Source organism: Euleptes europaea, chromosome 1 (genome assembly GCF_029931775.1).
Source record: "Euleptes europaea isolate rEulEur1 chromosome 1, rEulEur1.hap1, whole genome shotgun sequence".
Classification (NCBI taxonomy): domain Eukaryota; kingdom Metazoa; phylum Chordata; class Lepidosauria; order Squamata; family Sphaerodactylidae; genus Euleptes; species Euleptes europaea.
Genome location: NC_079312.1, coordinates 15,774,988 through 15,802,571, shown reverse-complemented (window position 1 = coordinate 15,802,571; position 27,584 = coordinate 15,774,988). Strand labels below are relative to the sequence as shown.

The 27,584-nt window shown below is 48.3% G+C and overlaps 1 pseudogene; it reads left to right on the top strand.

The window, feature by feature from the left end:
* Nucleotides 1-27,227, top strand: part of LOC130493971 (E3 ubiquitin-protein ligase TRIM7-like) — a 48,989-nt pseudogene extending 21,762 nt beyond the window's left edge.
* Nucleotides 27,228-27,584: the final 357 nt, after the last annotated feature.

Genomic DNA, 27,584 nt, shown 5'->3' with positions numbered 1-27,584 from the left:
TTGTAGTAGTTAGCCCTTTAAGACTTAGAATCATGGGAAATGTAGTCCAGACCAACACTAGGTCAGATGTTTCTGAACTGCAAGCTAATTGGCTATCAGAGCTTCTTCTTCCCACAATTCCTTCTGGCCCGGGTAAATTGAAATCCTTTGTTCTACCAAGACTGAGTCAGAAGAGGAAGGAGGCTCCCAATTCATCTGTTTTTTCACAGACTCTAGATATGTTCTGCATCTACTTCCTGTTCAGCGATGTGTGAGTTGAGAGATTAATCCTTATGCATTTATGTGAAGAAATAATAAAGATGTAATATTTTGGACATTAAGAGTTCTGTTGTCACTACTCAAAAGGGGCCTGGGGGCCGAGCTCCAGGCGCTGGACGAGACAGTGAAAAAACAGTGACTATTAAGAGCCTACGGATATTTTGGATTTATACAGACAGACTGTATCAACTAACTTCATAAACTTGCATGCCTGCTCTGCAAACTGCTTCAGCCCATGCAAACGGCTTGGATTTTAAAAGGACATTTTTCCTGTGCTTGAAGCTGGTCTAGTCTGCATGTGAATTGCAAGGAGATTGCCGATTTGCATTTGTATATGTCTCCAGCTTACCCTCTCCAACTAGCTGAAGAAAGGGTGGGGAAAACAGATCTCCCTGCAGTTTGAACAGTTTAAAAGGTTTTAGTCTGCATGCTCCTGTTTTGCAATGTCTACAGCATTCAGCTCACTTCTCCTCTAAGTAACTCCTGGCCTTTAACCTAGCCCACAAGGACATTAAGGCAGGAAGTCTCTGGCTCCCTGAAAGCAAAGCACGCCACGGTCACTGGAGCCCCATACAGCTCAGACAGCTAACGAGGTCCAAGCACCAGACGGCTACCCCTTTGCAAATCAGGAAAAGCTCCCTGTTGTAAGTTGGAGTATAAGAGGCCAAAAGAGAACCAGGGAGTGGGGAATCAGGATCCCAACATCAGCATAGAAGGAAAGCTTAGGATCATCGCCGCCTAGTGCCAGCCAAGAACAACTGAGGGCTGGCAACCCACGCACCCAAGCAGACCAGAACAGCGCCACCTGGTGGACGGCAACGGTACTGCGCCCCCAGAGAGGACAGCACCACCTGGAGGACAGGATGTCCACCAACGTTGCAGCCACGGAAGATCAGTCTAGTGACGACACACGCCACTCGGGAGCTGACAACCTCCGACCAGGAGACGAAAGCCTGATCGTGGGTCCAGATCGAGCAGACAGCAACCAGTCCACCTCTGCAGCAGCAACAAATCAAACGCACGGAACGACCTCAGTGCATCGAATGCCAATGCTCACAGCCAAGATGAGAGACTATCTGTTGAGCCAAAAGGATGAGCTTTGCGATAAGGCGGAACGCGCATGGCAGAAGACGCAACGAGAACTACAGAAAGACACTACTAGCTGCAGCGTAGAGGAACTGCGCGGCCTTCAGGCCCGTCGTGTACAGCTGTACTCACAGTGGTGGGGGAACGAGGATCGAATTTCGATAATCCTGGCCCAACTGGGCTCAGAGGAGGCACCACAGTTCAAGGATCAACGGGAGACCCGAGAGAGATTCTTCGAAGGCGCTGCACAAGACCTAGACATCCGCATTAAGGCAGCAGAAAAGGGGAACTCAACCACACAGCTCTCCTCTCCACCATCACACCTGGCATCAGTGAAAGACGTGCCTTCGACAGCCCACTCCCTTGTTTCTTCAAAACGGCAGTCTTCCAAGGCCCTCTCCCACGTTTCTGGAGGTACCCGCAAGTCCGGGGCCTCCGTCGCCTCGAAGGTTTCTTCCCATGCTGCTAAGGGCTCCCACAGGTCAAGACCTGCCACCTCTAAGGCCCGTTCTCACGTTTCTGGGAGCTCCTACAGGTCAGGATCAGACACTAGCCTGGCATGCATAGCGCTGGAAGCCAAAGCTGACGCGGCAGCAGCCGCCAAACGAGCAGAGTTTGCCAGGAAGGAAGAAGGCGTGAGAAGGGAAGCGGCATTACAACAAGCGGAGTATGAGGTTCAGCAAGCCAAACAACGAGCAGAGCAAGCCAAACAACGAGCAGAGCAAGAGGTTCGGCAGACCCAACTCCGTGAGGAGCAAGAAGCTTGCGAAGCCAGACAACGAGCGGTACAAGAGGAATGAGAAGCGAGACTACGGACGTTAGCTCGGGAAGGTGAGGCCGCAGAATTGGAGGCCCGGGCTCGGACCTTCGATTTGGCAGCGCGGCTGGATCTGGGTTTCCGGCCTGAGGAGCTAGAAGAAGAGGATACACAGCACCGCGTGCTGTCCTTCATACAGGAACAGAATGCTCTCATCAGCGTACCAGTGGACATCAGCCAACTCACCGCTCCTGCACCCCAGTCATCTGCTGCTCCTGCAGCTCAGCCACTCAAGTCACCTGTCATTCCTGCAGCTCAGCCGCTCCAGTCACCTGCAGAACAGAAAGCTCTCATCGGCGTACCAGTGGAGGGTGGGTCCGAACGCAAGGCAGATATCAGCCAATGGGCTTTGAATCCAAATACTGCAATGTTTGCTCCCACTGTTCCTGCACCCCAACCATCTGCTGGGCCCGCAGCTCAGCCACTCCAGTCACCTGCCTTTCCTGCGACTTGGCTCACTGCTCAGTATCCTACACAGCTCACTCATGCCGTTCCACTCCCAGACCCTACCCGCCTCGCCCAGTACAGTGGCAGCTACCTGGTATCACGCAATCTCAGGAAGAATTTGTCCGAGCAGGGTGTGCAGAAGTTCACGGATCGCGTGGAGGACTACTTCTTGTGGAAGGTCATCTACCAGAGGGTCACAGGGGAGATGGGATTGCGAGCAGATGAGGAGTTAACGCTCTTGATCGCATGGCTGGGGCCAGCTTCTTCGGATGCAGCCAAGCGACTGTATGCAGCGCACGTCGAGAACCCTGAAATGGCACTCAGGACAGTGTGGCAAAGGCTTGACGAACGCTATGGCAGACCTACAGACATCGAAAACGTTTTCATGCGGAAACTGAAGGACTTCCCTAAACTGACTTTGAAAGACACTCCCAAACTATGGGACCTACTGGATGTCCTGCTGGAGTTGGAGGCGGCCAAGAAGAATCCACAGCTGTCCGGTCTCGTGTGTTTGGATCAATTCAGCGGACAGGACAGGATTATTGACAAGCTGCCTCTCTTGCTGCGAGAGAAGTGGGGCACAGAAGTGGCTACCTTCAAGGTGAACAACAATAATGCCTACCCCCCCCTTTTCATTTCTCGTTGACTTCATTAGGAGGACAGCGAGAGACAGGACTGACCCTCACACTGGTTTGGATAAACTCTACGGCGGAGCTCATGAAGAGAAGTTGGCGTCCAGAGACACGAAAGTCAAGGCCACCATCTCTGTGCAGAAGACGGAAGTCTCAGCTGCCACGCTGCGACCTAAGACGGAGAGGCCTGTGGGAGCTTTCTGCCCACTGCACAAGAAGCCACACTCGCTCAATAAGTGCAGAGAGTTCGGGCAGAAAGGGCTGCACGAGCGGAAGGCTCTGGTGAAGGAATACAGATTGTGTTACAAGTGCTGCGAGTCTAAGGACCACTTGGCTAGGGATTGTCCAATCACCATTCTGTGTTCGGCCTGTGGCAGCGACAAGCATCCCACAGCTCTTCATGCGGACCTCATCTTGTCACAACACCCTATGATGGGCACCACCACACAGGCATCACTGGAGCCTGCAACGAGTCTCCCTGCAATGGCGACGGCAGTGACTACTGCCCCTACTCAGGACAATGCTGTTAGCACCCAGTGTACTCGTATCTGTGGTGCTCCAACGAAGCAGAGAACCTGCCATCAAGTGTGCCTTGCTAGAGTTTTCCCCACGGAACGCCCTGACGAGGCTCACTTGATGGCAGGTTCTCTGCTTCGTTGGAGCACCACAGATACGAGTACACTGGGTGCTAACAGCATTGTCCTGAGTAGGGGCAGTAGTCACTGCCGTCGCCATTGCAGGGAGACTCGTTGCAGGCTCCAGTGATGCCTGTGTGGTGGTGCCCATCATAGGGTGTTGTGACAAGATGAGGTCCGCATGAAGAGCTGTGGGATGCTTGTCACAACACCCTATGATGGGCACCACCACACAGGCATCACTGGAGCCTGCAACGAGTCTCCCTGCAATGGCGACGGCAGTGACTACTGCCCCTACTCAGTACAATGCTGTTAGCACCCAGTGTACTCGTATCTGTGGTGCTCCAGACAGGGCCCATTTGTTCTCCGAATGCTGCTGTAGGAGTGGAAGGGCTCCTGCCTCCCTCTCCAGCCATTGTTCTTGTTGAAACAGCCCCCGCGAGGTGAGTGACTTCCCTATTTTTGCTGCTTCTTATGCACAGAATAGTCCACGCGGAGCAGCAAAAATGGAGAAATAACTCCCTCACCCCACCCCAGTGCAGTTTCAGAACAGGAAAATGCCTGGGGGACTGACAGGAGCCCTTCCTTCTCCTGTGGTGGTGGTCTGAGCCCAAACGGGCTCTGTTTTATTTCTAATGGCCATTCCCCAGAGCTCCTGTGTGGCTTTGGGGTCTCAGGAGCTACAGTGAGGTGGATGTTGCTCTCTGAAGAGTCTCCCATCTTGCTCCTCTCTCAGCCTCTTGTCTCTCAGCTTTCTGCCAATTCCTTCCTCTGTTTCTCTGATCTGCCAGGGGCAGGGGGGATTCTGAATTTGATGGATGGTACCTTGACATGATTTTCCCCAGGTATGAAGAAAAGGAGGCGTTTGAGGATCCAGCGGCTTTTCCTCTTGCACTGAAGTGGCGGATCTGGGAACTCAGGGACTTAAATCCCTTTTTGGAGGGCATCAAGAAGCAATTCATAGGTAAAGACCATAAGAATATAAGAAAGGCCATGCTGGATCAGATCAAGATTGATCAAGTCCAGCAGTCTGTTCACACAGTGGCCAACCAGGTGCTTCTAGATAGCCCACTGTCAGGTTTCAGCAAACTTACGGCATCTCAGGCAATAGAACTCTAATCCAGACGGAGCAGTGATTCAGAGAGTTTATTCATGAGGTAGTAGTTTCAGCAAGATGGAGAAGGTTAGAATACAGAGCATTGGGACATTGCTATATTTATAGAATGGATACAATGGATGAGATTGAGTTACAGCAATACAAAGGAAACAATGGGATTTCTTTCTCCCGGTAATGACTTCAGCAAACCAAGTACCGGATACTTAAGGGCAATCAGAGGAGGGGCTGGTGGAGTTCCTGGCATTGTGAGCGAGACCTGGTATCAGATGAAAGATTTACACGAGCGGGTCTCCATACAATTGTAGATCTCTGACCAGAGCTCGTGGCTCGTGTGCAAAACAGGAGGGGAGGGGGGAGTGCACGGAAGGACCCATATTGTTTACAGAGGAACCATCTTGTTTGGCCCGTGCTGACAGAAACCCTATCTGACATTCTGCCTCTCCAAAGACCCCCTCCCCGGGTCCCCGGGCTTGTCGGGGCAATTCCAGTGGAACTCGGCGACTAAAGAGGGAGCGTTTACGTGTCCAGCCACAACCCAGTCATCATGGCTCAAATTCAAATGTTTCCAATGTACCAGGTACTCCAGCTGGCCCCTCCACAGCCTGGAGTCCAGGACCTTGGAAATTTCAAAATGTTGTTCCCCCTGTACCATGATAGGAGTTTCCTCGGGAGGTTCCGGGTGCCAGTCAGGGGCGGGAGAAAAGGGTTTCAGAAGGCTGACATGAAAGACGGGGTGTAACCCTTGCAAAGTCTTGGGAAGGTCCAGCTCGTTGATAACCTGGGAAATGGTAAACAGACCCACGTACTTTTGGCAAAGTTTCTTACAGTGATTTTAAGTTCTTGGTGGAGAGGTACACTTTCTCCCCGACGACAAGATCCCACTGAAGTGCTCTGTGCTTATCAGCCTCGCCTTGTATCGTTCCTTCGCCTGGTCCAACTGTTTAACCAGTCCCGGCCAAGTATTTCTGACGATATTAGACCAAGCCGACACCTCCGGCGGGTTGCCTCCCGGCGGAAGGGGAACTGCTCCCAAAGGGTCGAATTCAATACCATATACCGTCTTAAAGGGACTCTGTCCCGTAGCGGAGTGTACAGAGTTGTTATAGGCGTACTCCGCTAGGGGCAACAGGGGTCGACCCAATTATTCCCCGCTAGGGGTCGACCCAATTATCCTGGTGATAATTGGTGAAGCAGCGTAAGTAACATTCTGCAACAGCATTTACTCTCTCCGTCTGCCCATCCGTCTGGGGATGAAAGGCAGACGATAAACCTTGTTGTACCCCAACAATCCCCAAAAACGCCTGCCAGAATTTAGACAGGAACACCGAGCCTCTGTCGCTCACGATCTTCTGGGGAAACCCGTGTAGACAAAAGATCTGTTGAACAAACAGGCGGGCCAGCTTGTGGGCTGAGGGCAAACCTTCGCATGGGATGAGGTAGATCTGCTTGGAAAACAGGTCCGTGATTACCCACAGTACGGTTTTTCCTTGGCTAGGGTGGAAATTGGTTACGAAGTCCATCCCAATCACCCGCCAGGGAGCCTCCGGAGTTTCCAGGGGTTTTACTAGACCGGGTGGCTTCCCCATGAGGCGTTTATTGGTAGCGCACGTCGGGCAGGACCTTACAAAACTGTCGATGTCCTGTCGCATCCCGGGCCACCAAAAGCGTCGTCTGACCAGGTGCAGGGTCTTTACAAAACCAAAGTGTCCCCCTGCCCTGGAGCTGTGGCTCCATTCCAGAGCCTCTCGGCGCAGCTTTAGGGGGATGTAAGTTTTCCCTCCGGAACCCTGGCTTCCTCCTCCCCAACGGACCTCCCCCCTCGTTCCTCCAAAAGGGCCTCCCCCACCTAGTCTGGGTGGCTGGGGGCAGGTCGCTAGGGGTGCCTGCGAGCGGGGGGTTTCGGCCACCTCTCCTGGCGGGAGCTTGGGGGGAGGCGGCGCAACAGCTGCCCGGGTCTGGGCCCGGGTTCGGATCCCCTGGGAACGGGTGGATTCGGTACCCTCCCCTCGTGGGAGAGTCGGGGTCGGCGGGGGGGGGGGCGCTCCCCGAGCCTGAGCCCGGGTGAGAACCCCTGAGCTTGCCCCCTCCGGGTTCAAGCCCAGGTGTTCTGGGGAAAAAAGGAATCCCATCGGCCGCTCGACTCTGCAGTCGTACTGCGGCATGCGGGAGAGACCGTCCGCCAGACAATTCTCCTTCCCGGGGACGTGCTTGATGGTGAAGCGGAATTTGGAAAAGAAATCCGCCCACCTCAGCTGTTTGGCTGAGAGTCTCCTCTGGCCCAAAATAGCCTTGAGGTTCCGGTGGTCCGTCCAAACCTCGAACGGCACCGGCGCCCCCTCCAGGAACTGGCACCAAACCGTGAGGGCATGCTTGATAGCCATGGCCTCCTTCTCCCCAATCGGCCAGTTCAGCTCAGGCCCAGAGAACTTCTTGGAGAAGTAAGCGCAGGGTCGGAGTCTCCCCTGAGCTTCCTTCTGCAGAAGCGCTCCCCCCATTCCCATCCATCTGGCGGAAGTGTAAGGGCCGATCCAACTCCACTGCCCCTGACTGCAAACGGTCAAACACCCCCTGGTCTATTAAAGTTCTGGAGCAGCCAGAGTCCAAAATGCCTACGACCGCAATAGGATCCCCTCCACGGGGATTCTTCAACACTACTGGCACCAACAAAGTCTCCCCCTGGTCACTCACCCAGGTCGGAGCCGGCTTGTTCTCTTGCAAGGTTGCCTCCTGTGCCGGCTCAATCACAGGAAGCTTTCCTTGTTTTTTGACAGTGAGGAACATCCGGAGCAACAACGATGTATACATGGAGCAGGCTCCAGGTCTGCGCTGAGAGCCGCCGCGCCGCGTTGGGTGGGGGTCCCTTCTGCCCTCCTTCTGTCCAGAACTCGGGGCTCGGTCGGGACCGCTCTATCCGCCGTCTCTCCTGGGAAGCCGTAGGTACACTTGGCCACAAAGTGCCCCGTTCTTCCGTAACGCCAACAGACCACCTCCTCGGAGCGGCGTGCCTTCTCCTCCGGGAACCTGCCTCGGTTCTCTTCTCCACGGTGCGCCCCCGCCGCGGCATTCCCTCTGACTGGGCCTCTGGAGGGAGGTTCCCTCCCCGGGCAATCCTTGGCAAACTGTAAGGTGAGCTTGTGGTGCTCCACCTCCCCGGCCAAACGGATCCAACCCTCCACAGTATCAGGGTCGCCTAGAGTCAGGCAGCCCTCCAACACTTCCCAGCGCAATCCCTCACGGAAGCGCTGGACCTTGGTGGCCTCGCTCCACTCCCGCACTTTGCATGCCAGGGACTGGAACTCCTGGGCATACTCTAGCACAGGCCGGGATCCCTGCCTCAGTCTGCGCATGGCTATCTTGGCCCTCTCTGCCTGGTGAGGGTCCTCAAACCGGCGGTGCAGGGCTTCCAAGAAATCTTCGAGCAAATGCAAAAGTCCCGGGTTGACTTCTGTAGCTGCTGCTGCCCATTCTACTGCCTCCCTCCTTAGAAGCCTGATGGCGTAATGCACCCGGGCCTCCTCGGAAGGAAAAGTCTCACCCTGATCGTCCATGAAACCGGAAAGTTGTAGTAGGAAGTGGGGCAGTTGAGCGCAGGAACCATCGAAGGAGATCTGCAGGTCCCGGACAACAGTGCGTGGGGGGGGGAGCGGAGGAGGTGGTCGCCGCGCCGAAGGTTGATCAAAGTCCATGCACCGTCCCTGCCAGCGCCGTCATCTCCCTCTGCAGGACTCCCAGCTGGGCCTGAAAGTTCCAATTCTCCTGGGCCAGGTCGTGGTTCCGTTCCTGTAGGAGCCAGTGCTCCTGGAGGAAAGGGGTCAAGGTGGTTGGTCCCTGGTCCCGGATCGGTGCCTCTCTCCTGGAGTAGTGATCCTTCAGCAGACCTCGGTACAGCTCGACCGAGTCTGCTCCTCCTGGGGTAGCTTCCTCCCGGGGCATAGCTGCTCTCTGCTGTTCTGACAGGCAGAGGCTCTTGTAGCGTTGGATTGGCTCGGCGGATCGGCTCGAGCTGGAGGACATCTTTTTTAAGAGCTAAACTAGTAGAAAATAAAAAAGATGGATTCTAACCTAATGTCAGGTTTCAGCAAACTTACGGCGTCTCAGGCAATAGAACTCAAATCCAGACGGAGCAGTGATTCAGAGAGTTTATTCATGAGGTAGTAGTTTCAGCAAGATGGAGAAGGTTAGAATACAGAGCATTGGGACATTGCTATATTTATAGAATGGATACAATGGATGAGATTGAGTTACAGCAATACAAGGGAAACAATGGGATTTCTTTCTCCCGGTAACGACTTCAGCAAACCAAGTACCGGATACTTAAGGGCAATCAGAGGAGGGGCTGGTGGAGTTCCTGGCATTGTGAGCGAGACCCGGTATCAGATGAAAGATTTACACGAGCGGGTCTCCATACAATTGTAGATCTCTGACCGGAGCTCGTGGCTCGTGTGCAAAACAGGAGGGGAGGGGGGAGTGCACGGAAGGACCCATATTGTTTACAGAGGAACCATCTTGTTTGGCCCGTGCTGACAGAAACCCTATCTGACACCCACAAACAGGATGACTGCTGCAGCAGCCTCAAAAAATGAATGCCTCAAAAAAGCTGCTACTGGAGGTAGAGCTAGTGAAGTGCTCCCCCCATTATCATAGAGTCCAATGAGATCAATGAGGGTAGGAGGTTGGTTTGAGCTTATGGCTTGCTTTATTGGCCAAGGAGTCATAACCGGGTGAGTCAGGATCCAGACAAACAGCTCCACGATCCTGTCACACCGAAGCAGGGCAAATGCAAGAGGTTTTATAGACATTTGACATTCCAATACAACAATGATACATTTTCTTAACATCCGGTTAGCTTGTCAATGCAACGTCATCAGTGCGTGAGCATTAATGAATGGAGCAGTTCAGAGTGTTCCCTTGCAGAGTGAAGCGAATGTATCAAAAAGGAGGAATAGGTGGGAGGGAGGCTGTTGGAGGAAAGTTTCCAGCCTTTGGAATGTGTATGTGCCTACGTGCTTGGTGCTAAAGAATGGGGGGGGCACTGGGGAGTGGCTTCTGTGGTTCTGTTTGTAAACAGCTTATGCGTGTAGCTTGTGTGTAGTCTGAACCAGGTATGATTACTCAGGCACAACATTCCTCACTTTTTTTTTTATTTGGATGCTTCCAAAAGGAGAGCGGTACATGCAGCACACCTTCAGTCACACAGTGAAGATTCTTATGCTGTAGTGGCAGATGCTGCCCAAACAACATTTTTTAAAAGCTGCACAGCCAATTAGAATCCTGGCTTGGCAAAAGTCCCACCTTGTCCTGGCCACTTCGTAAAATACTTGGTGGGAACCAGGAAACGCATTGGTGGCACCACAGTGCCCATGGGCACCATGTTGGGGACCCTTGACTTATATAATTAGCAGACCCAGGAATGTGAGAATTGTATGTACCAATTCACAAGGGTATTTGAGTTCACCATGGAAAGTTTTGAGGTCTGAATTCTCCCACAATTTTAGTTCAGAATTGCATTATGTGAATTTCCTGAAAATTATTCTCTGTTGCTTCTTTCCAGTTGTGCCCATGAACTGGCAAATTGGGATGTAATTGTAGACAAACAGCTAAAATGAAAGGGAGGGGGAGGAAACTGCCCTTCAGGGCATCCTCATTTAATAGCGACCTCCACCCCATCCCTTTCAGGAACACCTACCCCCGTTCTCATTGCAGTGTGTCTATGGCCAAATTGGACCTATCAAAACTGTCCCCTTTCACTGTGTGTGTCTGATTGAGTCTGTCATAGCTGAGGCCACAGAGTGGTCTCAGGGGGACGGAGGGTGGTGTCTCAAGCAGATTTACACCCTTCTAAGCCCACTGAAATCAGCGGAGTTAGAAGGGGGTAATATGGTAGAACTGTGGAACATCTCTTTGGAAGGAAGGGAAGTTTAGCTGGAGCCGACCCTTGGCCCGCAGACCTTAGCATACTTTCTATGAATTGAATCTCCAGTCACTCCAAGTGACTAGTGAAAAGAAATGTGAATATTTCCACATAAATGAAATCTGTGAAGAAATCCCCCCCCCCAAAAAAGTAGGTTGTACTTAACCTTTCAGCCAAAACTCAGAAGAAATGTACGCATGCGCCATCAAGTCAGAACCAACTTATGGCGAAAGGGGTTTTCAAGGCAAGTGAGAAGCAGAGATTTCTTTGCCATTGCCTTAGTCTGCAGAATCTTGTTTGGTCTCCCATCCAAGTACCAACCCTGCTGATATTTCAAGATCTGTTGAGGTGGGGCTATACCATGGCACCTTTATTCCTTTATTCCATTCTTTATGCTTGTGGACTAACTGGTCATAAGCAAAACAAATTCAGGCCATGGCACCTTCCCTCTGTTGCGGGAGCTAGCGGATTAGGCAGAATACCAGAAATAACCACCAGTAAAGCCAGGCAACATAAAACAGTGCTTGTTTTATATTACAGTGTTCAGACTTACAGCAATCTCCAACACGAACCACATCCACTATTATCTCCCACACCTTGGTTACAGAGATATTATACATTTTCCAACCACCAGCCACCAATCAGCTAACTGCTGAGTCATTGTTGAATCATTGCACCCATTACTCCTCATTGCATCAGCTATGGTCAGAACCTGTTCAGGCTGGTTCTTGGCTGTCTTCTATCTATCAAGATGCTTGAGATCTAGTCCTGAACGGTCAAACTCTAATATATTAGGCTTGCATTTCTTGACACTCCTTCTCAAGGCTTGTATATCATATTTGACAGTTTCACAAACCTTTGACTATCTACTACCTTTGTATTTATATATCAGCAATGTTTATAGTTCCAGCACATTTCTGTATGTGCACAAGGTTTTTGTTTACCGCATCTGATACATTCTCATATCTTATCCTGATACGTTTGCTTTTCCCTCTGAAACGTTGTTCATTTGCTAGCTTTTTTGCAGCTTCATTGTCAGAGTAGACCTTAACAGGCAATGGTACATTTACATTAAGTTCCTTGAACAAATAACAAACCATTCTAATTGATTAGTACATTCACTTATTGCACTAAATTCAGCTTCACACGAACTTGTTGCCACAAAAGATTGCTTTAGTGATTTCCAGTGAATTGGAGCCTGGTCTAAGTAAATTATATATCCAGTAGTTGACCCTGCATGATCCTGATCTGCCCATGTTGCATCAGCATAGGCTTTAAGGCTCCCATTTGTGGCTTTTAAACACAGCTTTTTGTCTAATGTGCCTTTTAAATATCTCAGCACACGTTTAGCTGCCTTCCAATCCTTTTGCTTTGGATTCATGTTTTGTTTACTGAGACAGTGTGTTGATTGGTATATTTCTGGCCTTGACCAGCAGGCTAGATAAAATATACTTCCAAGTAAGGATTGATACATTGTTCTATCACAATCCTGTCCTGTCTCATCCTCGGCATATCCTAAAATCATGGGAGAGTCTGCAGTATTTGCATCCTGCATTCCAAATTTCTCTAACCGCAGTAGTATTTTACCCTTTTGAGACAATGAGAACATTCCCTCTGCGTCTCTAGTAATTTCAACTCCCAGATAGTTGGTTATCTGTCCTAGACACTTTAGCTTAAATTTCTCACTCCGCTCCTTCTGAAATTGTATCTGGTCATCTTCTTTATCAGTCAGCATACACAGGTCATTAACATAAATCAAAAGATAGCATTCCTTTTGATCCTTGTACCTTGAGTAAAGACACGCGTCAACCACACTCTGCTTAAAACCTAATTGTTTTACGGCTCTGTCTAAACACAAGTGCCATTCCCTTGCTGACTGATGTAGCCCATGTAGCCCAAGAGCTTTATTTAGCTTCAGGACTTTTGCTCCATCTGCAAGCTCAAAACCTGGTATTTGTTCCATATAAACCATTTCTGTCAAATTAACATTCACATAAGCAGTCTGAATATCATAATGAAACACTGTTAACTTTTTCAGACCTGCAATTGCTAGAGCTGCTTTGATGAACTCACATTTTACAGTAGGTGAGAAAGTTTCGTCATAATTAAGCCATTTCCTCTGTGCATACCCTTTGCAAACAAGCCTTGCCTTTCTTTGCAAAGTTCCGTCAGTGAGTCTTTTTACCTTGTAAACCCATCTACAGCCAATTACCGGCTGACCTTGGGGAAGATTTGTGGGAGTGAACACCTGGTGTTCAGATAATGCTGACATCTCAGCTCCCATTGCTTTAAACCACAAATCTTTTTCCTTTTCATTTAGAGTTAACACTTGTTCATAACTTGTGGGTTCATATACATTTACATTGTATATACAGTCACATTCATCAAAACCATATTTCTTAGGTGCAACACCTTTCATGCTTCTTTCAGAACGCCGGACAAATATGTCACTAGACCCTGACGTGGAAGCAGGCGGATTAGCAGTTATCCAGGACGCACCCCCAAAACTCTCTGCTTTATAGAAAACAGTGTTGTTTAATTTACAGTGCACAGATAAAATACAAACCGTCACGTACACTCTCTCCACCAAACTTCCCAACAAAGAGTTACAGTTACAAAGGCTTATATACAGAACATCCCTTGAAACCAATAAGGCCATCTGCAGACCTGGCCACAGTATTACATCATCCTTACTGCTTTAAACTGGTTAGTTGCAGTTCACCCTAGAACCTGCAAGGCTATTGCTTCCTCTTGCATCATCCTAGATGCCTCTGATCTGACAGCTACCTGTCAGCTGTCTCTGTCAGATTATTATGGGCAACTTGTTACTCTGACAGACCCCTCTCCTTCTGAAGCCTTATATGTCTCAGCTTCTCTGCTAGGAGACCTTTGCGGGGAAATGCTTTCTGTTTTAAATTCAGGCTTTTCAGAAATAGGCAAAGACACTTTTTCTATTTTTTTTTCTCTGCCATGAAGCCTTGGCCAATTATAAGACTCCCAAAAATTGGCTGACCAACTGAAAGTTATCTGATTATTGTCGTTCGCAAACCTATAAGACTTTGTTGCATTCTGATAACCCAGAAACAACATTGGTTTTGATTTCTTGCCTCTAATATACTAGGCTTGCATTTCTTGACACCCTCCCCAAGAGAAAAAGAGACCATATAATTAATAGATGTTTTTGTCACAAGATTGGTATAGGCACAAGAGTCTGCTTTTCACTTTTGTTTCTTTTGCTTCCTCAGACACTCTGGATTCTGGACTTCACCTGCAGAAAGGTAATTTTTTCTTCATACATCGTTCAATTATTTCTTAACTTAAAAACTTCACTTTACAATTTGTGTTGTTCTGCTTAGTGTTTTTCCAGAGATAACATTACTGGACGCTCTTGTTTTGTTCCTCAACCTCTCTCCCTCCCTGCCACAGCCAGTTCCTTCTTGTTCTGAGGAGGTGTGCCAGGGTGAAAGAGAAGGTGGACTCTTGAGGGGATGAACTGCCTCCTTTCACCTACCTGCCGCCATATTGAAAGGATGGGAGAAGTGTTGCTGGGCATCAGCCCTTGAGGGCCTTTCAGAATCCTCCCCATGAGAGGCGCAGACTAGATTGGGAATCCCATTTCTCTACGTGGATTTCCCTACCTGCTTTCCAGATTTCCCTCATTTTCAAGGTGCTACAAATTGTGTATTTGAACCATGTTTTTTTTCTTTAAAGTTGCCTTTGTGGAATGGCATATATGAACATACATGAACATACATGAAGCTGTCCTATACTGAATCAGACCCTTGGTCCATCAAAGTCAGTATTGTCTACTCAGACCAGCAGTGGCTCTCCAGGGTCTCAGGCGGAGGTCTTTCACATCACCGACTTGCCTGGTCCTTTTAACTGGAGATGCAGAGGATTGAACCTGGGACCTTCTGCATGCCAAGCAGATGCTCAACCACTGAGCCACGGGCCCTCCCCAAAGCTCCCTTTGTCAAATCTGACTCTCAAAAGCTACTAGCCCGGAAATCTTGTTGGTCTTTATAGGGCCCACAGGATTCAAGTGTCGACTTCCGGTAGAGAGCTGATCCCAGCGCCATGTCCCCCGAGATCTCTCGAGGAAACCAAGAGGCGTTCTGAACCGGGGGCCCCCTTAAAAGCCCTGACTCCAATCCTAAATAGTGGATAAGAATGCAGGCAACCCCCTGCTGCCGAAGAAAAGCAGTTTGACTCCCACCCCCCTCCCACAAGAGCTACTTGATGTGGAGGAGGGTCGGTTGAAGTCCTGCCGGCCAAGGAGGAATTCCACTGCCACAAACGTCTCATGGAAATAGGCTGCGATCTCCTCTATCTTTTATCGAACATTGAACAAGCTAATAACTGAGAACCCCGACTTCCAACATCCGAGTAAGTTACATGAACTCGTTTTGTCAACTAATCCGATTCTGAATGACTGGAACTTTTCAAAATTGGCTAAAGACTCTGCACCCCTTCACCCAGGATTCTAAGTGACCCTCCGACTAAAAAGACTATTTAATTAAACTAAAAACTGAATTAGCAGGCAAACAAAACAATCGGAAATAATTGAGTGGCATAAATAGCTACGAATCGGCGGCTGCGGCATAGAAGGGGGGAGGAGACATCCTTTACTTCCGATTCTCCATTCCTTTACCTTAGGAGAGTCCTCTAGCCACATTTTCATTCAGGAAGTGGCTTCTCTAGGAAGACAGGAAACCATAGCGGGCTGTTGGGCCGGATGTGCCCCACTCAGTGTAGCAGCAAAATAAATCCTACCTTCTTTAATCATAGAGTGGGAGCGATGGAAAGCCCACTGCCTTACAATTCTCTATACTTCCTGGAACAAGCTCCAAAGCCAAGCCAGAACCTTCTAACAACTTAGTAGCTTTTTTGCACTGAGCTGCCTGCTAATATTTAACTTACCACCCTAGAAAACACAAAAGCACAGACAATCATGGAAAGTAATCATCAAAAGATACAGGAAATGTTGGCCATGCAAATTGAATTATTAAAGAAGAAGTTTGAACAGGTTTCCATGCAACAAGAACAATCAGCTATACAAATGACTTTAATTATTACTCAAAAATTTGATGGCTTAATAAATGAGATCAAGGAAATAAAAGATCAAATTACAGAAATGAAAAATGGCATGAATAAGATGGAACTTTCAGTTAAAAATAACACCGAAGAATTGAAAGGAGTTAAAATGGACATGAAATCTCAAGCACAACAAATTGAAGCAATACGACTCCAGGAAGAGCGAGTGAAGGATCAACTAGCTGTTTTGGACCTGCAACAGAGAGAATCTAACTTGCGTATACGTAATTTGCCTGAAAGACTAGGGGGCACCAGAGAGACCATCATAAGATCGCTTGCTGATATATTTCATTTAAATGAACAAGAATTAAATTATGCAATAAACAAGATATACAGAATCCCCTTGTCAACTCGAGTACAGAAAACAAAAGCTAGAGAGATCTTGGTCTCCTTCTTTGACATCAGGATGAAAAATATCATTATGAAACTTTATTTGGAGAATCATCTAAGTGTAGATGATACACCGTTAATAATTCTCAAAGACATTCCTCGTCACCTGATTGAAAAGAGAGCCATCTATAAAGATTTTGCTGAGACACTGAGAAACAAGGGAATAAAATACAGCTGGTTGCTACCACAAGGACTTACCTTCACCTATAAACAAGTTAAACATGCCGTCAATTCGTTGGAAGATATCAAAAACTTTTTGACAAGAAACAATGAGCTGTCAGACCATACTACAGGAATACAAGAAGAAGAATCAACAGCCCAAGGAGCAATGGGTAAAGATTGTCGCAGACAGGAGACCACTTCAAGAAAGCATACAGATGGCAACAGAAACCCCAGACAGAAGAAAAAGTTTAAAAAGAAGGGTTAAGAAAGCCGGAAGAAGGCAAAACTCACAGCTATTTTAAATGAAGAAAGTGAGGCTCGGTTTTTGGGGGAATGGGAGGCGTGGATGCATTATTGTGAATATGAGTTAAAATTGGGAAAAATGGAAGAATATTTTCTAATCTGATCCAGAGGATTTCTTTGTCTTTTTTATAATGAATAAGTATAATTATATTTACTAACAGATTATGATTTTCTTTTTGTTAAATGATATTGATAGAGCATCAAGATTAGATTAACTACGACGGGATGAATTTTTTATTAAGAGGCAGATGGAGGTGAGGGGGAAGTCACAGATTTTCCATTTTCTTTTTTTATTACTATATGTTATGGAATTATAACAACTTTAAGTTAGAATTGAAATTTTATATTGTTATAGATGTTGTTTATTGCAATGGAAAATTTATAGTATAAAACCTAATAAAATTTATACAAAAAAAAAGAAAGCCGGAAGAATACCAATTTGACTCTTAATATGGGAAATGGGGGGGGGTAGAGGAAAAATGATATCAACTTAATTTTTTACTTGGGGTATATAAAGTTTTTAAAGATCTAATCCATTTTATATGACAGAGATGAGTGACTGGAGAAAATTATGTTAATGTGTTTTGTTATGCCCTGTTTTTATTTTTTAAACAATTTTTCCTTTTTTCTGTCTTTATTATTAATATTATATTATTATTGCTCATCAAAATATATTAAATAAGGGGAAAGTATAACATTAAAATAATGACTTATAAGGATTAGAAAATATTAATACAAAGGAGACGCCAGATATTTATAGGGAGGGAGGAAGTCGGTGGGGAAGTCAATTATAATTAATTATATTTAATACAGCAGACATACACCTAATAATTCTTTAATTTTTTATCGAGTCAAAGATTGGTATATAGGATGTATTGTCAAATGAGATGTATAGCAAGTATTGAAAAATAATAAAAATATATATTAAAAAAAAAGGACTCAAGTCTCGCTCCTCAATTGCAGACTAACATGCCTGCCCTCCTAAAACTTATGCCAGTATGTATCAAGGAGCACAACCATAAGGCAATTCTCCAGCACAAGCCTGGTTCAAATTAATGTTAATTACTTGATTAATTAATACTCACATGACACTGGGTGGGAGAGGAGGTTTTAGAGTTTCAAAGGCTCAATATCAGTCAACAAATCAAGAGTTTCATATACCTTTTTTCTTAACCTCTGCTCTGCTATTAAATGACCTAAATGGCTTCTGTAAACTTGCATAAACGTGTGTCAATCTTGAGAATCTAATGAGAACCCCAGTTACTCAGGGGATTAAATGCACTCTGAATGTTTCTTGCTGTTTCTCCTGCTGTTATACAAATGATGATCACTAATTTTAAAGTGTGCTTTGTCTTTGGAGGGAGCAGACAGAATAATGGACGGGGGCGTGGGGATGGAGTGAGATGCAAATATTCAGGCTCTGGTTTGATTCTTTCTGGACCTGATAACACAATACGGTTCCTTCAAGGGTGTTGTGAGAACTGAAGTCAAAAGCTGTCAGATGTTGTACACAATAAGCAGGATGATGAACAAAAGAAAGGACTGAGTCCCTACCAACCTTTGGAAAAGAGATGGGAGCCAGCATGGTGTAGTGGTTAAAAGCGGTGGTATGTAGCGGTGGACTCTGATCTGGAGAACTGGGTTTGATTCCCCACTCCTCCACATGAGCGGCAGACCTCATCGGGTGAACCCAGTTGGTTTCCCCACTCCTACACACGAAGCCAGCTGGGTGACCTTGGGCTAGTCACAGCTTTCTTAAGAGCTCTCTCAGCCCCACCTTCCTCACAGGGCGGGAGGGGAGAGGAAGGCAGTATATAAATGCAGAAGACCAGCCTGCCCTGGTGCTTCTGTTCTAGTTGTTCACACATAATTTGTGTTTAATGTTTGGGAAAAGAACTGGAACGACGTGCCTGTCACTCACAAGCCTCCTCTTCAACTTGGTCTTCCGCCTCCCCGTCTGTCACTCGGATGCACACTTCTGGGCAGGAGGAGGTTGTCTCCTGAGTACATTTTAGAGGAAATTCAGACAGAAGGAAGGCAGGTGTTTGCAGGTCGAATGCTGGCTTAGCTCTGTTTTGCTCCCTTCTGTGTAGGGTCCGATATTGGCTGTTTTAAATTAATACATTTTCAAACAGCATTGATGGTGTATCACAACATATCAGTCCTTTACCAAAGCTTTCAGTAAAGTTGCAGAACCGGTTTTTGGAGAGGTATCTCCTGGATATTAGATGTATGTGCGTGTTCAGGGCAGCAAAGTTTCTTTCAAACCAGTTCTACCTCATTGAAAAGTTATGTCTCCTTTTAAAAAATGTTATTCTTTGGTGCTGACAAATTTGCAAGCATCCGAATAGTGTTTTCAACGCTCTGCAAAATATATGTGAGGCAAGGAAACCCGTTCTTGATGCCGAAGGACGTTTGTTGCTTGGTTGAGTTCCATAAAAAAAGCATTCTTCTGCCAAAGTTGGGTATTGAGGCATCTGTTTTTCCAGCCCAGGGAAGGTCATGCTTGAAGTTTGATAGCTTTGTGATGGTAACTCTAGTGCAGAAAGGCTTCCACTTGGTAATATTGCAGCTCTTTTCAAACTGGCTTAGTTTTTGCAGAGCTGTCAATAAGTTGCTTCCACAGGAGCAGGGAGGGGACAGGAATTCAATACCAAGGATATTCCTGTAATTTCTAGCTTGATCCTGGCCATCTTCTCACAGGTTACTAGCGCTGAGTTTAACCGTTGTGGGAAGTGATTTCCCCCTCCTGCTTCCTCACCACATTTGGACACCTGCTGGGGTTTCCCAAATTTTCTCTGATCTTTCTTAAACCTAGTTTGCAGGAAAGCCTGGATGGCTGCTATGTGGGAGGGAACGAGCCTTGGATACTCACTGTGAAGGCTCCTTCTGCTCTGAGATACGAAGGGCATCTGTGTTTCAGCATCGCTTGCTTCGGGAGGCAGGACTTCAAGGATTTTTTACCCCTCTTCCTGTCTCCTGGGAAACGCCCCCTTTTCTCTCCAGTTCAAAACTTTCCGAGTGTTAGAGGGCTCGTACATAAAGTTCCAGGAAGTAAACTCAGGTAATAAGTTATACATCAGAAAGAACAGTAAGAAACGTAGATAACCAGGGTAAATGCAATACTGTGACGGGCACCCAAACTACACCCATGCAGAACCTGGTGGAAAAAGGCCAGTAGACCAATTATCTAACCAGCAAGGGTTAACTATCTATAACTGCTTCAATTCTAACCAGAAAAAACGGTATGAAGTGCAGGACGTCTGGGCGGGGAGATGCCCTTCATATCTCAGAGCAGAAGGAGCCTTCACGGTGAGTATCCAAGGCTCGTTCTCGCTCTGAGAGAGAAGGGCATCTGTGATTGGGACCTATCAGAGCTGTCCCCTACGCGGGAGGGATTAGACGTCCTGCAATACGCTCTGGAGGACCCGCCTACCAAAGGCGGCGTCCGCCGAAGCGTAAAGGTTTAACTTGTAATGCCTGACGAACGTGGAGATAGATCTCCATGTTGCGGCCTTACAAATTTCTTCCACAGAGGCTCTACGGTCAAAGGCAGTAGAGGTGGCGGAACTCCTAACGGAGTGGGCAGTTATTCCACTGGGAACTGGTAGACTACTATGTATGTAGGCCTGGGAGATGCAACTAACGATGGATCTACTAATTGCTGACCTAGACATGGATTTTCCCTTGTTGGGCAAGGAGATATTAATAAAGAGAGAGTCTGACTGTCTAAAGGGACCTGTACGTCTGATGTAAATTCGTAAGGCTCTTCTGAGGTCTAGGGAATGCCATTCTTTTTCTTTTGCTGACTTTGGGCTAGGACAGAAGGAAGGTAACACTAGCTCCTGATCCCGATGGAATCTAGAATTTACTTTTGGGCAGAAGGAAGGGTCTGGTCTGAGTACCACCTTGTCTGCGTGAAAAATACAAAGCTCCGGTCGAATAGACAAGGCGCTAAGCTCTGATACCCTGCGTGCCGAGGTCACGGCTGTCAGAAATAGGGCTTTCATGCCCAAGTATTTGAGATCCGTATGTCGCAGTGGTTCGAAAGGGGGCTTAGTTAGAGCTGTGAGAACAGTATGTAGGCTCCACGTGGGGAGCCTGTGGGTAACAGGAGGAGATATGAGAGTGACCCCTTTTAAAAAGGACTGAACATGAGGGTGTTTGGTAATCTGAAACCCCGATACTCTTGGGACTATCGTAGCTATAGCCGCCAGGTGTCTGCGGAGGGTAGAGACCTTCAATCCTTGCTTGCGCCTGTCCTGTAGGAAGGAAAGGATATTGGATATGGTTGGTTTTAGGGGATTGGCGTTCTTGCGGCAGCTCCACCTTGCAAAGGCTTTCCACGAGGTATTGTATATCCTGACTGTGGAGGGTCTCCTGGCTGCTAAGATGGTTTCGGTGATATCGGCTGTATATCCTAACTCTAAGAGCCTGTTCCTTTCAATGCCCAGGCGGTCAGTTTGTACCAGCCTGGGTTGGGATGGAGAATTGGGCCCTGGTGAAGGAGATCTTCTCTGTCCGGCAGTTTCCAAGGATCCTGGATGGAGAGTTCCCTCAGAATCGGGAACCACGGTTGTCGAGGCCAATAGGGGGCCACGAAGATCACTGACGCCTGAAGTTCTCGAACACGTCGCAATACTCTTGGTATCAGCGGTAGTGGAGGAAAAGCGTAAAGGAGCTCGTTGGGCCACTGTGTCATGAGTGCGTCGATCTGTTCCGCACCGTGTTGCTTGTACCTTGTGAAGAATCTGGGCAGCTGTTGATTCCCCTTTGCCGCGAACAGATCCACCGTAGGACGACCGAATCGTAGGGTGATTTGATGGAACACGTCGTGGTGGAGAGACCATTCGGCCTCCCTCAGGATCTCCCTGCTGAGCCAGTCCGCTTGTACGTTCAGGTCGCCCTGAATGTGTTCTGCCGTGATGGAGGCTAGATTGGCTTCGGCCCACATCATCAATAGTCTTGCTTCTCTTCTGATTGCCGCCGAACGGGATCCCCCTTGTTTGTTGATATGGGCCTTCGTGGCCACATTGTCTGTTCTGATCAGGAGGTCCGCACCTTGGATCAGGGGTGAGAAGTGTTTCAGTGCCTTTAGGACCGCTCTGGTCTCTAGAGCGTTGATGTGGAGCTTCTTCTCCCAGGAGTTCCAAGTTCCCTGAGCCAGCCGGCCAAGCAGCGTGGCCCCCCATCCCGACAGGCAAGCATCGGTGAACATCTCTACCGGTGTGGGTCTGATGAATGGAAGTCCTCTGGAAAGTCTGTTGGGATTCATCCACCAGGAAAGACTGGACTTCACCTTCTCCGGAACTGCCAACAGCTTGTCGCGCTTCTTGACAATGTCCCTCTGGTAAAGGTAGAGGAAGTTCTGAAGCGGTCTGGCATGCAGTCTGGCCCACTGCACCGTAGGGATGCATGATATCATTAGCCCTTGCAGCTTTGCCAGCAACATCAGCCTGGATGATTTGAGTGTCATCGTTTTCTTGGCAATGGAGCACACTTTGGAGACCTTGTCCTTTGGTAGGATGAGGAGGTTGTTGGAGGTGTCGATGTAGACCCCTAGATGGCGGATGTACTGGACTGGGGTCAGTTGACTCTTGTCGAAGTTCGTCAGGAAACCGTGATTGTCCAATATTTGTAGGACTATGGCTGTGTGTTCTAGACTCTGTTCTCTCGACGACGCGCAAATCAAAAGATCGTCGAGATAGGCATGAATTCTGATGCCCCTCTCGCGAGCTAGCACCAACAGAGTTAACATCACTTTGGAGAAAATTCGCGGAGCAGAAGTCAACCCAAAGGGAAGGGCTCTGTACTGGTAGTGTTGCTGATGAAACTGGAAGCGTAGAAACTTTCGGTGTGACAGATGGATTGGGACGTGAAGGTAAGCTTCCCGTAGATCCACTGAGGTAAGGAAATCTCCTGGTCTGAGGGCCTCTGATATAGACTTCAGTGTTTCCATGCGGAACTTCTTGTGGTGGACAAATTTGTTCAGGAACTTTAAATCGAGTATGGCTCGCCAATTGCCATCTCTTTTGGGAACAGTGAAGAAGATAGAATAGATCCCGGATCCTCTTTCTAGGAGAGGGACTTCTTCGATGGCGCGGATGTCTAGTAGATGTTTTATAGCTGCCATGGTTCTCAATTGTTTTTCCTTGGTCAATGGTCTTGGGGAGGGGACCACTCGGCTTGGGGGGGTCTTGAAAAACTCTATCTGATAACCTAGGGTCACAATCTTCATCACCCAAGAGTCTGGTTGGGAGGAGGCCCATCGATCCGAGAACTGAGCGAGCCTGCCCCCCACAGGCTGAGGAAGGAAGTCATTGTTTGGGTTGACGAGGGGTTTTATCCCCTTTGTCGGGCTGGAAGGAGGAGAAACGGGAAGACCTGGAATATCGTCCTCCTTGGCGAAAGGAACCACGATGGGAGTTCCACTGCCCTCTCCTATTATCTTGTCTGTAACGTGGTGTCGCATGAAAGGGATGAAATGAAGTCTGGTTGTGGTATTTATTATCCCGACTTAGGACCTTTGGGAGGGCCTTTTTCTTGTCCCTAGTCTCTACTAAAATGGGCTCTAAGGAATCACCAAAAAGCTTGGCACCCTGATAGGGGAAACCCATTAAGACAATTTTGGAGCAGTGCCCAACCTGCCAGGGACGGATCCACATGGCTCTCCTAGCAGCCACGGAGGTGGCCATTGCCCTAGCAGAAAAAACCATGGTGTCAAGGGAGGCATCCGCTAAGAAGGATACAGCTTTGAGGATTCGTGACGCCCCCTCCAAAGCATTTCTATCATCTTCGGGTATGAGCTGAGCCAGCTTTCTAACCCACACTATAGCTGCTCTGGAGACTAAGGCTGCTGTAATAGAAGTGCTGGCTGCTAGGGCCGAGGCTTCATGCGATCTTTTACATGCCAGGTCAGCTTTGCGATCCACAGGGTCTCTAATCATGACATTCCCTACCTCTGTGGCCATATCTGTAGAATGCAAGGCTGCTACAGGCGACTCTACTGGAGGGACCCTTAGAAGATCAGCTGAGGCGGGGGCTAAGTTATAAAACCTCTTTGTTATTAGAGGGGCCCGTTTACCCCCCAAAGGCTTAGCCCATTCAGTTTTGACTAATCCTGTAAAATAATCAGGGACAGGAATACTTTTGGAAGGAGCATCATTCATATGAAAGAACTCCTTTGAGCCTTTCTTCTTCTCAGAGGAGGAGTTGGCCTCCTCTGATAAATCTAAAGCTGCTAAGGTTTTAGTTAGGAGCGATGGAAAGTCATCTGCATTAAAGATTCTATTTTGTTTGTTTTCTGTAACCATTTCCTCTTCGCTGGAAGAGAATTCTCCTTCCTCCCTTTCCCTATCCCCTTCGTCCTCTTCGGAGGAAAATGGGGAGGACTCGGGCTCACGCAAGGAGCGAGAGGAAGAGGCCTGCGGGGCCTTTGAAATGTGCTCCTTTGAATGCCGAGAGGAGGAGGCCTGCGACGCCTTGAGGCCTGGCTTTGCAAGCCGGCTCAGCTCCCTCCTGTGCTTAGCATAAACAAGGGAGGTCTCGCGTTGGGAGGGGCTGGGCGAGGGGAAATTAACCATCTTCAATCCCTCCGAGAAGGAGTCCCTGATAAGAGCGGCCAGTTCGGACCTTAGAAACTCCAATCCCCCCACCCCCAGGGGCCCGGTCGTTGTTACATTACCGGAGGCTGCTGCTGCCCCCTGTGAAGCCGAGACGGCGCCGTCTCGTGGAGGAGAAGCGGCAGACGCCGCTGAGAGCTCCGTGCCGCCTGTAAGAGCCGGAACAGACTCAGCCGTTGTGTGCTCTGAAGCGCCGGCTGGGAACGGAGCGGACGTAGCCGCTGTGTGTCCCTGAGCGCTTGGAGGGTGAGGAGGATCTGCGCTCAATTTTGAAACCTTGGAGGGTCTATGGACCCGGGCGGCAGAGAGGAGACGTTTTGCCGCTTTGCCGTGCGCTGACCCAGCTTTTTTCTTTCTGTACCCGGCTTTTTTGTCTCTATTCTTAGAGCCTGCCGCCTGACTACAGGAGGGCTGCTCCCCATCAGAAGCCGGTTGTAAAAGGGACGGGTCCAAATCGCCTTGGGCAATGAAGAGATCCGAGCGATCCGACGCCATCTTGTTTTGGCGGGAACACCCGCTCTAATTCCCCCCCCCAAAAAAAACTTCTATGTAGATAGAGAAATAGATAAGTAGAAGCAGAGGACAGAGCACAAGGGAGTTGGAATAAGGGAGGGGGAAGGCGGAATGAGGAAAAGAGAAAATTAGTAGACTTTCCTATAGCTAAGGCAGAGAGCTGCGAAAAACGTGCTCTCCCGATAAGCGAGGCAGGAAAGAACTGAAGAGAAAAGGGGGCGTTTCCCAGGAGACAGGAAGAGGGGTAAAAAATCCTTGAAGTCCTGCCTCCCGAAGCAAGCGATGCTGAAACACAGATGCCCTTCTCTCTCAGAGCGAGAACATTTAGATTTCCCCACCTATGTGGCAGCCATTTTCCTGACCCTTTCCTTGTGGTGATCATTTACTTCCCTCACCTCCGGGGAGATTTTTAGTTTTTTTAAAATAGGCAATTGTATTATCATTATATAGATATATAACATTTTACCAATATGTGTACCTGGTTCTCTGAACTCCCAGCCTTCATTAAAGAGTAAGTCTCTAGAACTTTCTGTTGTGACAATATACAGGGAAAGGCATCACTAGAATGAGATGGAGGGGGGTGGCGGCTGCTGGGTTGGGTAGAAATGTCATTCCTGGGATCCAGGGAAAACTTGTACAGCTGTAGTGGTCCATGCAAATCTCAAAACAAGAGCAAAATCAATGTAATACCTTCATTATTTATTATTTGAATTGGCACAAAATGTTGTGTAAGCTTTCAAGCACAGCAGAGGTCTTCATCAGGCTGGCTGTTGCAACCTTTAAAAAGACAGAAGAGTGAAAGGCAGATTGTGCAGGCTGTGGAGTGAGGGTCTGATCTCGCAGGCATCCTCTGAGGGGTGCAGGCAGGACATCAGCTCCACTTTATTGCTGACGTAACGTTACCATACAGGACATTCCCTGAGAAGCTGCATTCAGTCCAATCTTTGTTCTTTCACTGGAATATAGAAACCATCCCAAGTCCTGCCAAAATGGTCCCAAATGCCAATTGAGACACACATCTCCCTGGCAAGCTGAAAGCAATGGGAACCCCCTTCCAGTCTCTGTGTTTTGTTCAGAGTCAATGAAAGCCAAATTCAGTGGTATTCCCTGTTTTGAGATGTGTTCAACCCATTCTGTGCCTCTGCTCATTTTTCATGTGATTTGGATTTTTATGTAAATGTGATTTCTTAGGGGGGGAAATCCTATCACTGAAATATCCCAGATTCTCTTCTCTCTTGAGGTTCTCCGCTTGGGACAGGATATGGGAAGAAATGGGTTGGGTTACTGTGGGTTTTTATTGTGGATTTTACCTGCCTTTTCTTGAAGCACACAGGAAGACTTAGGGTTGCCAGGTCCCTCTTTGCCACTGGCGGGAGGTTTTTGGGGCAGAGCCTGAGGTAGTTTGGGGAGGGGAGGGACTTCAATGCCACAGAGTCCAATTGCCAAATCGGCCATTTTCTCCAGGTGATCTGATCTCTATCGGCTGGAGATCAGTTGTAATAGTGGGAGTTCTCCAGCTACTACCTGGAGGTTGGCAACCCAAGGAAGGCTGCTCTGCCTTTTAGCAGGTCAGGAGAAGGCAGGAAGAGCCTGTGAAATCCAGGAGAGGGTTATGAAGAGGTGGGAGCAGGACAGAAATGGTAGGAGAAGGACGCAGAACAGGCCAGAGGGAGAAATCTTCTGGCTGAAAACGCTTCTCTTCTTGTCTCGTTTTTGCCCCCCAACAGCAAATGTGACTCTGGATCCAGACACGGCCCATCGTTATCTCCTCCTGTCTGAGGATCGGAAAAGCGTGAGATGGGGAGGAAAAGCTCTGCCCAGCAATCCTGAGAGATTTGATGTACATGCTGCTGTTCTGGGCCGTGAGGGATTCACAGCAGGCCGCCACTTCTGGGAAGTCCTTGTGGGAAGTGAGGAAGAGTGGTTTGTGGGGGTGGCCAGAAAGTCCGTGAGGAGGAAGGGAGTTTTTTTTCCTTAGTCCTGAGGAAGGGTTCTGGGCTGTGGGGAAGTGGGGGGGCTGCTACAAGGCTGGCATAAAAGGCAAAAACCCTCCCCTGTCCCTGACCGGGGAGCCGAAGAGGATCAGAGTCTGCCTGGACTACGCTGGGGGCCGAGTGGCCTTTTTGGACGCTGACCGAGGATCCCTGATCTACGAGTTCTCCGGAGCCTCCTTCCGTGGAGAGACCCTCCTGCCCTTCTTTTGGGTGTTGGGGAAAGCCCACCTCAAAATCTCTCCTTAAGACCCTCCTCTTCTCTCCACACCAGAAGCAGTAAATGAGGCCTCTCCAGGCTAAAAGACCCCCAAACCGACTGGAGTAAAAATGGAGACATTTTCCCAACATCCCCTTTTTAAAATTTGTATCTCATTTCTTAAAGCAACAGTGACACAATTCAGTTCATAAAGAATAACCGGCTTGTGGTCAAGGAGAGCTGTGAATAGTCCGTGTCCCCCCCACCCACCCCCCTGCCATTCTCCTCCGGCCTTCATTCCTCTCAAGCACAAGAGGAACAACCAAAGACCTTGGAGAGGAAGAAAGAGGCCCCTGCAAGTCTGAGATGATCTTCTGGCCTTTCTCCTTTCAATGCTTCACTGGGCA